Source organism: Magnolia sinica, chromosome 13 (genome assembly GCF_029962835.1).
Source record: "Magnolia sinica isolate HGM2019 chromosome 13, MsV1, whole genome shotgun sequence".
NCBI lineage: Eukaryota > Viridiplantae > Streptophyta > Magnoliopsida > Magnoliales > Magnoliaceae > Magnolia > Magnolia sinica.
The window spans coordinates 2,627,738-2,639,875 of NC_080585.1; positions in this window are offsets into that span (position 1 = coordinate 2,627,738).

The window sequence follows — 12,138 nt, forward strand, 5'->3', positions numbered from 1 at the left end:
CTAATACACGTCACAATGGGCCGCACAATAAGGGCCTAATACACATCATAAGGGGCCTCGTGTTCTTCAAGTCAGGCCTCATCATATGGGCCTGATATACACTACATATGGGCTTCAAATATACATTAAGTGGGCCGCATCAATGGGCCATAAATACATCACATGGGCCTAATTCAAAGGCCACAAATACATCACGATGGGCCTTACACAAGGCCTTATCATATTGGGGTGGGCCCTGCACATTCTAATGAGCTCCATACACATCATCTGAGCCTCACGTGACAGCGAAAACAGATGGATGGTGTGGCTGTGAAGTACCTCAAAATGGGTCCCACCGTCGAATGGGTGGTGAGAATATTATGCATACATCATGGTGGGCCACACCTGTCCAGCAAACGGAATGGACAGCATTGTTGAAAATACATAATGTTAAGGTGTGCTCCACGGCAAACGGACAGTGTAGAATACATTACATAATCAAGGTAGGTTGACACGTGTGGGGTGGGCCCACTTTATCAAACAGATGGACGGTATGAATAGAACGCATACGTCAGGTAGAGTCCCACCGTCCTTTGTTGATGGACGGTGCGGATATAAAATAGGTGGATGACGTGAAATATAATACATACATCAAAGTGGGACCCACATACACATGGACCACCAACACATACATCAAGGTGGCCCCACATTCATCAGGATCCACCGTCTCAAACACATGGACGGTGAGGATATACAACACATCAAGGTGGGTTTCAACAACGGGCCTTATACACATCAAAGTGGACCTCAACAACAAGCCTCATATATCTCATCGAGCCTTATCAAATGAGCCCCAACTACATCACATCGGGCCTTACCAAATGGGCCGAAACAGATGGGCCGGTACAAATGGCCCGAATCAATTGGGCCGAATCAAATGGGCCAAGTCGAATAGGCTGAGTCGAATAGCCCAAGTCCAATACATCATGCATTCACTGCAAGGGATAATTATGGTGCATAAAAAAATGAATCATATCCAAAGGATCATATGGACCATACCACAAATGACGATGGTGACAATGATTTCCACCATTAAATTTCTAGTGGGCCCACCATAGTATTTATTTTCCATCCATACTGTTCGTAAGGTCACAAGGACCTGAACAGGGAAGGAAAACAAATATTATATTGAATCAAAACTTCTATAACCCAAAGGGGTTTCAAGGGTGGGTGTTCAACACCACTGTTTTCTGTAGGGTGGTCCACTTGATATTAGATCTGTCTTATTTTTAGTCTCAAGCCCAAGGACGAGCTCACCAAATGTATAGACAGTTTGGATAAAATACATGCGGCATGGTGGGCCCACGTCCAATCTGATGGATGGCTGAATATAGAATACATGCATCAAAAGGAGGCCCACCGTCCCACCATATGGACGGTGTGGATAAGACCCAAACATCACGTGTGGCCCCTCAAAATTGGATGAATGGTAAGGATACAGCACACGCATCATGGTGGGGCCGCATGCATGTCAAATGGATGGACGACATGGTTCACATCACAGTGGGCTCCACCTATAAGATGGATGGACGGCTTGGATGACATGCCTGATGCACCGTCTAGCAACTGGATGGTGCAGATGTAACATACATCATGGTGCAGTCCACGTAGTGGCCCACCATAGCATATATAATATAATATATTATCATATTATATAATATATTATATTATATTATAATATAACATATCACAAAGAAATGCCATCGTCCAGAGAGTCTATGATCTAGACGGTGCAGATCAGATGCATATATCCTGGTGGGTCCACACGTGTGGCCCACCACATCATTCATATAATATGTAATATATTATATTATATAGTACATAAATATATAATATGCATTATATATATACACACACACACACACAGTGTGTGTGGCCGTGTAAATGGCAGCATCCAGCGTCCAGGGATGCTGGACGACCTAGATAAAAGGAGGCACACCCCCCTAGTAGGCCCCACATGGACGATTTGGGTGGCCCTACGCAATATGGCGGCCCCACATCAGGTGGGCCAAGCTGATATTTGTGTTTTTCCTTCGTTTGGGCCCGTCCAAACGGACTGCCATGTGGACCACTCGGTGGACGGCATGGATAAAATATATATTTCTTGGTGAGCCACACATGCACACCATCCATACAAGAGAGAGAGAGAGAGAGAGAGAGAGAGAGAGAGAAATGGTGAGATAGAGGGACCTCGCCACTATGGGCCCCTCTCTACATTGCATACATCAATGTGGGTCCCACAACAAGTGGACCCTAAAATCTGAAATCAACGGTGGATCACCCACCTAGTGGCCTTCTTCTTTAACTACTTGGACTTGTATGCTCCTTGCCTTCAACTTTGATGGAGGTTTATGGTGATTGGAAGGTTGAGATGGGAGATGAGAAGGTGGGCCACACTTAGTATTTGGGAGAGAGGAGATTGGACTTTGGAGCTCTCATGGGATTTGGGAAATTCTTAAAGAGTGTGTGTGTGTGTGTGTGTGTGTGTGTGTGAGAGAGAGAGAGAGAGAGAGAGAGAGAGAGACGAGTGATAGGATGATATGGGATGGGTGTTGTAAGGAAAGGAGATGGAGAGGTAAGGTTTAGTTTGAAATTTGGAAAAAGAGGGATGGGTAGGGAGAGAGAGAGTGTTGACTTGGAAAAAAGGAGGGATGGATTGCTTGTACTTGAGGTATGGAGTATACTTGACTTGATTGATTGATTGATTGATGGGACATGTTGTAGAGATTCTCTCGAAATTTGCAATGCGCAGCTTTTTCTGCAAAATGAATGCAAGCTCACATCTTCTAGTCTGGGTATCGGATCGGTGCACGGGTCATGGCGTTAGAACTGCGGCGACGGCGCGGTCACTAGGATATAAGTTTCGGGTCGAGCCGACTTTGGTATGCAGGACCCGGCTTAGGATCACGCGCAAACGTCAGATACAGGTCGAGGGTTGCCGAAATTCGACTAGGAGAATCGCAGAAGCCTATGGAATGGTACGGACTAGGATACGGTCTTAAAGTTTAAAATTTCTAAGTTCCTGTCTATCAAGTGTCATATGCAACCAAAGTATTTGAAAAGTAAAACTCTCTAGATCAATACAACTAGCCGATTGGTAAACATGGTGTATACGTGTGCAAGTGTGTAGAACTGGTTTAGCACCGTTTAAAAAATAGTGGTAACTATTCAACCACACAAGTCATGGTTCCACGGATAATATTGATTGTCAACTATGTCCCTTACCAACTATTCATGAAGCTTGACCACCAAATCTACCTAGAGATGATGTCAACCTTCTAATACTTTGATGCTTCAGCCTTCCAACTCATCCAAAGGCGCATTTAAATAATTAATCAGAAATTGCTTTCATAGCATTCAAATAATTCAAACTAATCCGTTAAAATTATGAACACTGATTTAGATATTTCACGAACAAAAGATTACTCTAATAATTTTGTTTTTGAAAAATTAGATTGCTGGACATTTAATCGACTGCTAGAAATAAATAAATAAATCTAATAATCTTAGCTCTAAAATCAAGTGACCAAGATTTTTCATTCAAGCTGATTTTTACATTGTATCTTAAAAACAGTAGGCTTCACAATTTAGCTGTTTTAATTAATTTGATACAATATCCGCCACTTTACAATTTCTAAGTGCCTGTCTATCAAGCATCATATGCAACCAGTCTCAAATAACTCTTGAAAAGTAAAACTCTCTAGATCAATGCAACTAGCCGATTGGTAAACATGGTGTCTGTGTGTGCAAGCATGTAGAACTGGTTTAGCACTGTTTAAAAAATAGTAAAAATAGTGGTGACTATTCAACCGCACAAGTCATGGTTCCACGGGTAATATTGATTGTCTATGTCCCTTACCAACTCTTCATGAAGCTTGACCACGAGATCTACGTAGAGATGATGCCAATCTTCTAATACTTTGAATTTGAACCACTCAATGTTATATTTAACAATTTAATTGATAGCCACTGAAATTGGACGGTTAGGACTGCTTGATGAGTATGATTTTAGAGATATAATCTATTTACATTGGACGGAGAGCCTGATTGGATGAATGTAAGAGGCAACTCACGTACACCCGGAAGCAGTTGCAGTTTGAGATAAGGATCCGCGCTATCCATCTTGAATAAGAATTCATATGCAATGAAATCATGCTAGTCATCTTGTTGGGTTGTCCCATATTGTGAAACAAACGGATGGATGAGAGTGAATTTATGAGAATTCTCCACACAATGCTTGTTCATTCCCTCCGTTTTTGGGCCATAGCATGCTTGAATTGCGAATCATCAGATGTATGCTTCAGATCAGGCACAGATATGGGCTGAGGGAACCATTTGACATAAGTTAGGCATAAATATATGTTGAGGGAGCACACATGAAAAATCTTTATTGGAAAGTATACTCACAGGAGAGCACACATGAAAAATCTTTATTGGAAAGTATACTCACAGGACATAAAAGAAGGCATTTAGGGCGTGTTTGGATGAACGGTCCACATGATAAAACATTGTTTTAATATTAAAAAATACAATATCCCCTGTTTGAATTTGAATTGAAATCTGCCTTTTCACTTTTTAGTATATTTTTAACCTTTTTTTTTCTGATTAATGGACAAATCTTACTTTATTTGTATTAATCGTATTATGTTCCTGGTTATTTCAGAGCTCGTTTGGTTTATTATTCCTATACTTTTTTATTTTCAGTAATTTTTTTTTTCTTTTTTCTTTATTTAGTTTAGTCATACTTAATTTGTGTTTCTGTTATGTCAAACCAGGTAATTAAACTTTTCAAATTGGGTATGTCAATGCTGTGGTCCGATAAACTGTAGTAATTAGCCACATTCAAAGTGATTGGTGCTATGTGGGCCATACCATGATATATGTGTTGCATCCATTCCGTTCATCTATTTTTTCACATGATTTTAAGGCTTGATACAAATCATGAGAGGTGTATGAATCAGAGGTGGAGCAGACCGCATTAACAGGAAAAGTGATTGGATATCCACCACTTAAATCCTTCTATGCCCCACTCTATAAGGTAATTGTCATCCAATATATTGATTAGATCATAGAGGCCCAGATGAAGGGCTCATACAAACAGACAGATTGATGCATATAATCTCTTTATATCCCGGATATACCTCATTTTGGGTATCATACCATATATTGATCTGTATAAGTAGATAGATGGTTTGGATGAAACACATTCTTCGTGGTAGGGCCTACAGAGCATTAAACACCAGCCATTAGGTGGTGTCAGGTTCTAGTAGCCAATCCATCGGTGGTCCACAGCAAGTATTGTATGTGGTTTGATTATAGGCACTTTCAGTTCGATCCTTCAACAAACAGTGAATTAGGTATATCCACTGATTACATTTCCAAACTCACTTTATACCAAACATTCTTCTTATTAATGATAAGACTCATAGATAGAGTCTACAATGCCCGGAGTATAGGTGTTGTATTGCATAATAATGCAATACAACCCTATACGCGAATCCAAACATGCCCTTAACTGAGAGTGAAAACTTTGAGTTTTTGTTACAATAGATAAGTAATGGAATCTTCAAGCGTATGACTAGATCTATGTGGGTCTCACCGTGTTGTATTTGTTTATCCAGGCTGTCCATACCTTTTCTATGATCATGTTATGGGCCCAAAACGAGTCGGATCCAACATGGTAGTGGACCACACCAAATGGTAAGTTTTGGTTACATTAAATGCATAAATCATTAATGCAAATTGAGAGTCATATATAGTATGGTCTACTCGAGCGTTTGGATCTGGTTCATTTTTCGACCCATATCTTAACATGACAGGAGCAAAGGAAAGGACGGCGTTGATAAATAGATTCTCCCCGCATGTTTGATCCGAATCTCAATGGGATACGGTGAGGCCGGGAAACATGGAGTTCGGTGAGGCTCTGATGTAGCCGCTGACAGCATCACCAGAGTCACTAGGTAGGCATTATTTTTGCTACATGGATCATCCGTGCTAGGTTAAACCAGATGGACGGTCCTGATTGATACAAAACCTAAACACGCGTGGATTAAAGATATGAACCGATTGATGGGGGAATTGTCAAACAGAACGCGGGTAGGACAGGACGACAATGCCATCTCATTGATTGTTGTGGACCCCACAGACGCAGCACAGTCGTTCCCCGGATCCACTGAATCCGGCTTCTTATTTCTTTGCTCTCAGGCCTATAGTTAATAAAGGTAAGCCCATGGTTAGATGATCCTACCTGTTGGCCTACTGGGACCCACTGTGCATGGACGACGACACAAACTCAAGGAATAAGACAATTCTAACCTTTCAATGCATAGCCTGTGCTTAGATGGTTAACAAGAGGAGTATAACAACATCCATATTCAATTTAAGAGAAGCCCAAGATTTTATTTGTAATCTTTGAATTTGAGAGATTTTGTGGCCGCGATCCATTCATAGAAAGTTTGATTAGGCTGATGGTCTGGATTAGAGGACCATGGGCTTACTCGCCCAAGCTGAACATTCCAAACATACTGCGATAAGCTGAGTGGGGTACTCTCCAAACAGGTGTTTGATCGGTGTTAATTCCATCTCCTTTTTTATTCTTTCTGTCCGTTTTGATTGATTGTGAGCTTTCAGTCTCCTACCCAGGTGGATTGGGAAACCGACTGGCTAAACACGCGTGCATTAAAGATATGAACAGATTGACGGAAAAATTGTCAAAAGAGCAGGACGACATTGGTATCTCATTTATTGTGGTGGACCCTACAGTCGCAGTCGTTCCCCGGATCAACTGAATCTGCCTTCGTATTCCTGTATCAATATGGAAGAGTATGTGCGGTGCTCTCAGGTCCATAGTTTATAAAGGTGAGCCCATGGTTAGATGATCTTACCCGTTTGCCTATTGGGACCCACTGTGCATGGACCATGACACAGAAACTCAAGGAATAAGACAATCCTATTCAATTTCAGAGAAGCCCAAGAATTTTTCTATAATCTTTGAATTGGAGAGATTTTGTGGCCACAATCCATTCATAGAAAGTTTGATTAGGCTGATGGTCTGGATTAGAGGATCATGGGCTCACTCGGCCAAGCTACACATTCCCAACATATTGCGATAAGCTCAGTGGGGTACTTCCCAAACAGGTGTTTGGTCCGTGTTAATTCCACGTCTTCTTTGATTCTTTCTGTCTGTTTTGATTGATTGTCAGCTTTCACTCTCCCACCCACACGTCCCTCTTTATCCGGGAAAGGGATTGGCTACTCCCCTAGCCCTCGCCATTACTAGCCACTAGTGGTTGGTGCTCCGTGGCCCCACCATAATATATGTGTTTCATCCATGCCGTCCGCCCATTATTACAGATCAATTTGTGGCATGAGCCAAAGAATAAAGTTGATTCAAATTTCAAGTAAATGGAAAAGTGTTGATTGAAGGCCCCTCATTTAAAACTTGCTGGCGACTGCAAAAGTTTCGGATCAAGCTGATATTCGCTTCATCCAAGTCCGCATGATCTAATCAACGGGTTAGATGTCAAATAACCATTATAGTTGACCCTAAGGAGGTTTTTAATGGTGGAAATTCAATCACTACTGTTTTCCCATGGTGTGGTCCATCTGGGATTTATATTTACCCCATTTTTTGCAAAAAGCCCTAAAATTATCTTTCAAAATGGATGGACGGCGTGGATAAAACACATACATTATATGGTGTGGTCCACTTGAGCTTGCCTTACGCAAGGCACCGCCGAGGTAGCACAATCAGCGTCCATTGAAAATTTCTTACCATCGTTGCACCGTCCAGTATAGGCAACTAATTAATGGAGACGTTTCAAAGGCAACATGTCAGCCTCACAAAATAGCTTTATCGCGATTGCACGTGTGCGTAACCTAGCTGCAATAAAAGATTTCAGTTCATTGTAATTGACCCGTAATCAATGCATTCGTAGAATATCTGTGGCTGATATTTGTGGTAGGACTTAAATCATCCCCATAACTGTTCAATAGTCAATATGAAACAATCAAGCCCTGCAGTACCATAGTATTGTGTGTGTGACCTACACTCAGTACATCTTGTATGTCCCTCAATTTTCTGAAATGAGGCAAAAACTCAGCCCGACGAACAACTAAGGTGGAAAACACCGAAGAGAAGACGAGAGACGCGCTGTCATCTATAAGTCGTTGCATGCAGGGAGCACCATGGTGCATATGCTCCATTAGATCCGTTCATTAAAGTGCCGAACACCTGATTGGCTGACAGGTATGATTTTCAACAGCTAGCCGTCCAGGGTGGGTGAGACTATAAATGCTTGGATCCTGATGGACGTGTCAACTTTGGCAAACGGAGAGATGACTCATACTCGGATGGGATGGGAGCAGATTAGGTGAGACCCCGGAGTCACCCAATTTGGTGCAGCCTTTTGGTCGGGCCCACCACTTCTGTATCTACGTCGCCCATACATTTTTCAGATCATTTTAAAATATTATCCCAAAAAATAGAAGCAGATGCAATTATTAGGTGGACCATTCCATAAAAAATTATAGGAATTGACTATAAATGGGCACAAAAGTCTTATATCAACTTAATATTTACACCCATATCCATAGCTCAACTGGCAGGCTGAGCAGAGATTCCTTCTTTCAACAGTTAAGGTCTTAGTATCGATCCCTAGCAGGGGTAGCTAACATGGAGTGTGTGTACAACCTAATATTTGTTTTTTTTTTTTTTTCCTTCCCATTTAGGGGTATATGACCTTACCAAGGCAAATAAACACTAGGAAAACATTAAGGCCTCAATATATTAGGAGCCCAAGTCATCCTAGTTCAAGCCACTCTTTTCCATTGGAACAGGCCGCCACTCAGAATTCTCAACCTCCAACGGGGGCAGCATCACTCAGGATTCTTGGGGTTATATTTAGCACTCTAGATTTAAAATCTTCTCTAATCCAAAAGGTTCTATGCATGATATATTTACATAGGTTTGAATTTAATTGTTAAATCAACTTTAATATCCCTAATGTAATAAGCTTGTTGAAATATATACTTTGGTGGAAGATGATGAAATTCCAAAGTGTTGGATGAGCCATAAGCATGGGATGGCATTTGAGCAACTAACTAATAAATTTTAACTGCTAATTTACATGGACAATGTACCCTGGACTATGCATATCATTCTTTTGAAGTAATTTTAGTGATGGAGTTTGATAATTTGATTGTTTTGGGATGTCATGAGTGGGCCACATGCCTAATAGATTAGCAATCTGGTGACACGCACGTTACACTTTATGGGATGATTTTAAGATGTAACCGTAACTTTTACCTTGGATTTCAAATCCTCTTTTAAATTTGTTTCATATGATATGGTCCACTTGATAATTAGATTCCCTTCATTTTTTAAATAATGCCCTAAAATGATATGAGAAAATGGATGGACAGGGTTGATATCGAATACATATATCAAGGTGGGCCCCACGGTAAGGACTGCTCTGTCTCAATGAGTCCGGGTCTCACTTAATCCACTCCCAACAGTAGATTGCATACATCGATCCTTTATGGCCCCATCATGATGTATGTATTTTGTAATGCCATCCCGTCAATTTTGCTAGGTCATTTTAGGGCATAAGCCAAAAAATGAAGCAGATCCAAAATTCAATTGCACCACATTATGGGAAAAATGATTATTTGGTTGCTAGCCAAATCGGGTCCATTCACTACCCAGATCTTGGTACTGGCTGGTGTTGTGCACCCCACAATAATGTGTGTGTTTTATGGACTCCCTGGCATCAACCCAAAAAGTAACCTAGATCTAATAGGTGGACTACACCATAGGAAATGATGGTGATTGAACCCCACCATTAAAAACTTCCCAAGGCCCACCATAATGTATATTTGTCATCAATTTGTTGATTTGATCACATAGACAGGGATGGAGGGAAAACATAAATATCAGCTTGATCCAAAACTTTTGTGCTCTTTAGACATTTTTAACAGTAAGCATTTAATCACCACCATTTCCTATGATTTGGTATGTGATGTGGTCCACCTAATTAAAATTTGGATCAATCTTGTTTTTGGACTCATGTCCTAAAATGAGTTGACAACATAGATGGACAACATGGATAAAATACGTACATCATGGTAGGGCCCACACAGCTATTCCACAACCGACCTAGTCGGGCACTACGTACCGACCCAATTGGAAGAAAGAGTGGTCTTCACACGACACGTATCTACATCAGCTATATAGCTGGTGTGTGGTACACCAGCCAATCCACATTCCCCAATGGATGAAGATTTTCATGGAGACAGACGCAGATTGCGTCGCTCTATGGGGCCCACTATGATGTAAGTGTTTTATCCAAGCCATTTATCGCTTTTTCTTGGATCATTTTAAGGTATTTATGTAAAATTGAAGCAAGTCCACAGATCTAGTGGACCACACTGGAGGAAGCTGCAGTGATAATGACACCACCGTTGAAACCTTTCTAAGGGTCACCATGATGTTTTTTTTTAATCATCCAACCTATTAATAAGGTCATGTAGACGTAGATGAAGTGAAAAAACAAATATTAGCTTGATTCGAAACTTCTCCAGCTTCCAAGAAGTTTTTAATGGTGGATATTAAATCCCCACTTTATGGTCCACTTAACCCCTGTACCTTGCTAAGTGTTTAGATCATATCTTAAAATGATCTGAGAAAAGTGATTAACGGCTTGGATAAAATACTTACATCACGGTGGGCCCCACAAAGCCCTGCAAGGACAGATTACTGGGGTAGGACACAATCCGTGTCCCATGGAGACCCGACCACCACGTGACTCTCTTTGGGCTCACCGTGATGTACATATTATTTATCCACGCGACTTTACATCTTATTCGGTACACTGGACATTTCAATGAGAATGCGAATTCTGTCCAACCCCGCCCCTCCTCTCCTGATCACAACGGGCAGGGGTTCTGAGAGGCCACCCTAATGTATGTGTTTTATCCACACGATCCATTAACCTTGCCATATCATTTTAGCGTATTAGCCCAAAAATAAAGTAGATCTAAAGCTCAAGTAAACCACACTAAGGGAAGTAATAGTGGTAACGATACTTGCTATTTGAAACTAAGGGTGTCAATGGGCTAGGCTTGGGGCTGAAAAAATCAGAATTTTGAATAAAGCCAGCCTAATGGCCCACTCTGAAACAGTTCAAAATCCAGGGCAAGACTTAACCAGGCCTAGTCATTGTCAGCCCAAATTGAAACCTTCTTAAGGCTCTAAGTGTCATACTCACCATGATGGTTAACTGCCATTTGACCTGTTCATAAGGCCACATAGACCTGGATGTGAGACCCGACCCGAGTTCGCATGTGTGCATGTGTGTGTGTGAGTATGCATTCTGTCCATCTTGATCCCGCGGTCCTACCGGTCGAATCCCGGCGACCCGTGACCCTTGGATAGTGTTTGCAGTCATCGATGAGCCCAGTCATGAAGACCCGACTCGGATCGAGTTGAGACCTATACCATTGTGACCGCATTGTCGTCGCGGTTCCAACGGTGCGTCTTGTGCATCCATCCGATGTGTAGATCGTAAGTTGGGTGCATTTCATTTTCTAAGCCCTTGATCATGATCATGCGGCCCACCTAGGGGTGGTGTGCATGAATTTCTAGGTAGGTCCCATCTCTTGGAACTATTTCCAACACACACTACACTATTTCCAACACACACTACACACACACACTACCTAGGCCCTATCCCTACACCACCCATCTCTAAAACACCACCCACTAACCTAAAAAGTCTACTAATCCTACAACATTATTTCTAACTCCCTATTACCATAATTTCTCTTCTCTGTCCTAGGTAAGAAACTCATGATTACTTAACTTAAAAGAGATTTTTCTCTCTTTCTCTCTCATTTTCTCTCTCTCTTCTCTTCTTCCCTAGCAACATTCCTCAAAAAATTTCAAATTCTCCAGCCCCTTCTCCTCCTTTTTTCTCTTAATCCATCCATTAAAAACCCATCTCATCCATCTATCTTGGTTCCTTGGAGCATTTGGAGCTTGGTAATCCAAGTTTTGGTGAAGATATTTAGGTGGGTGCTTCTTTATTCCATGCAATATCC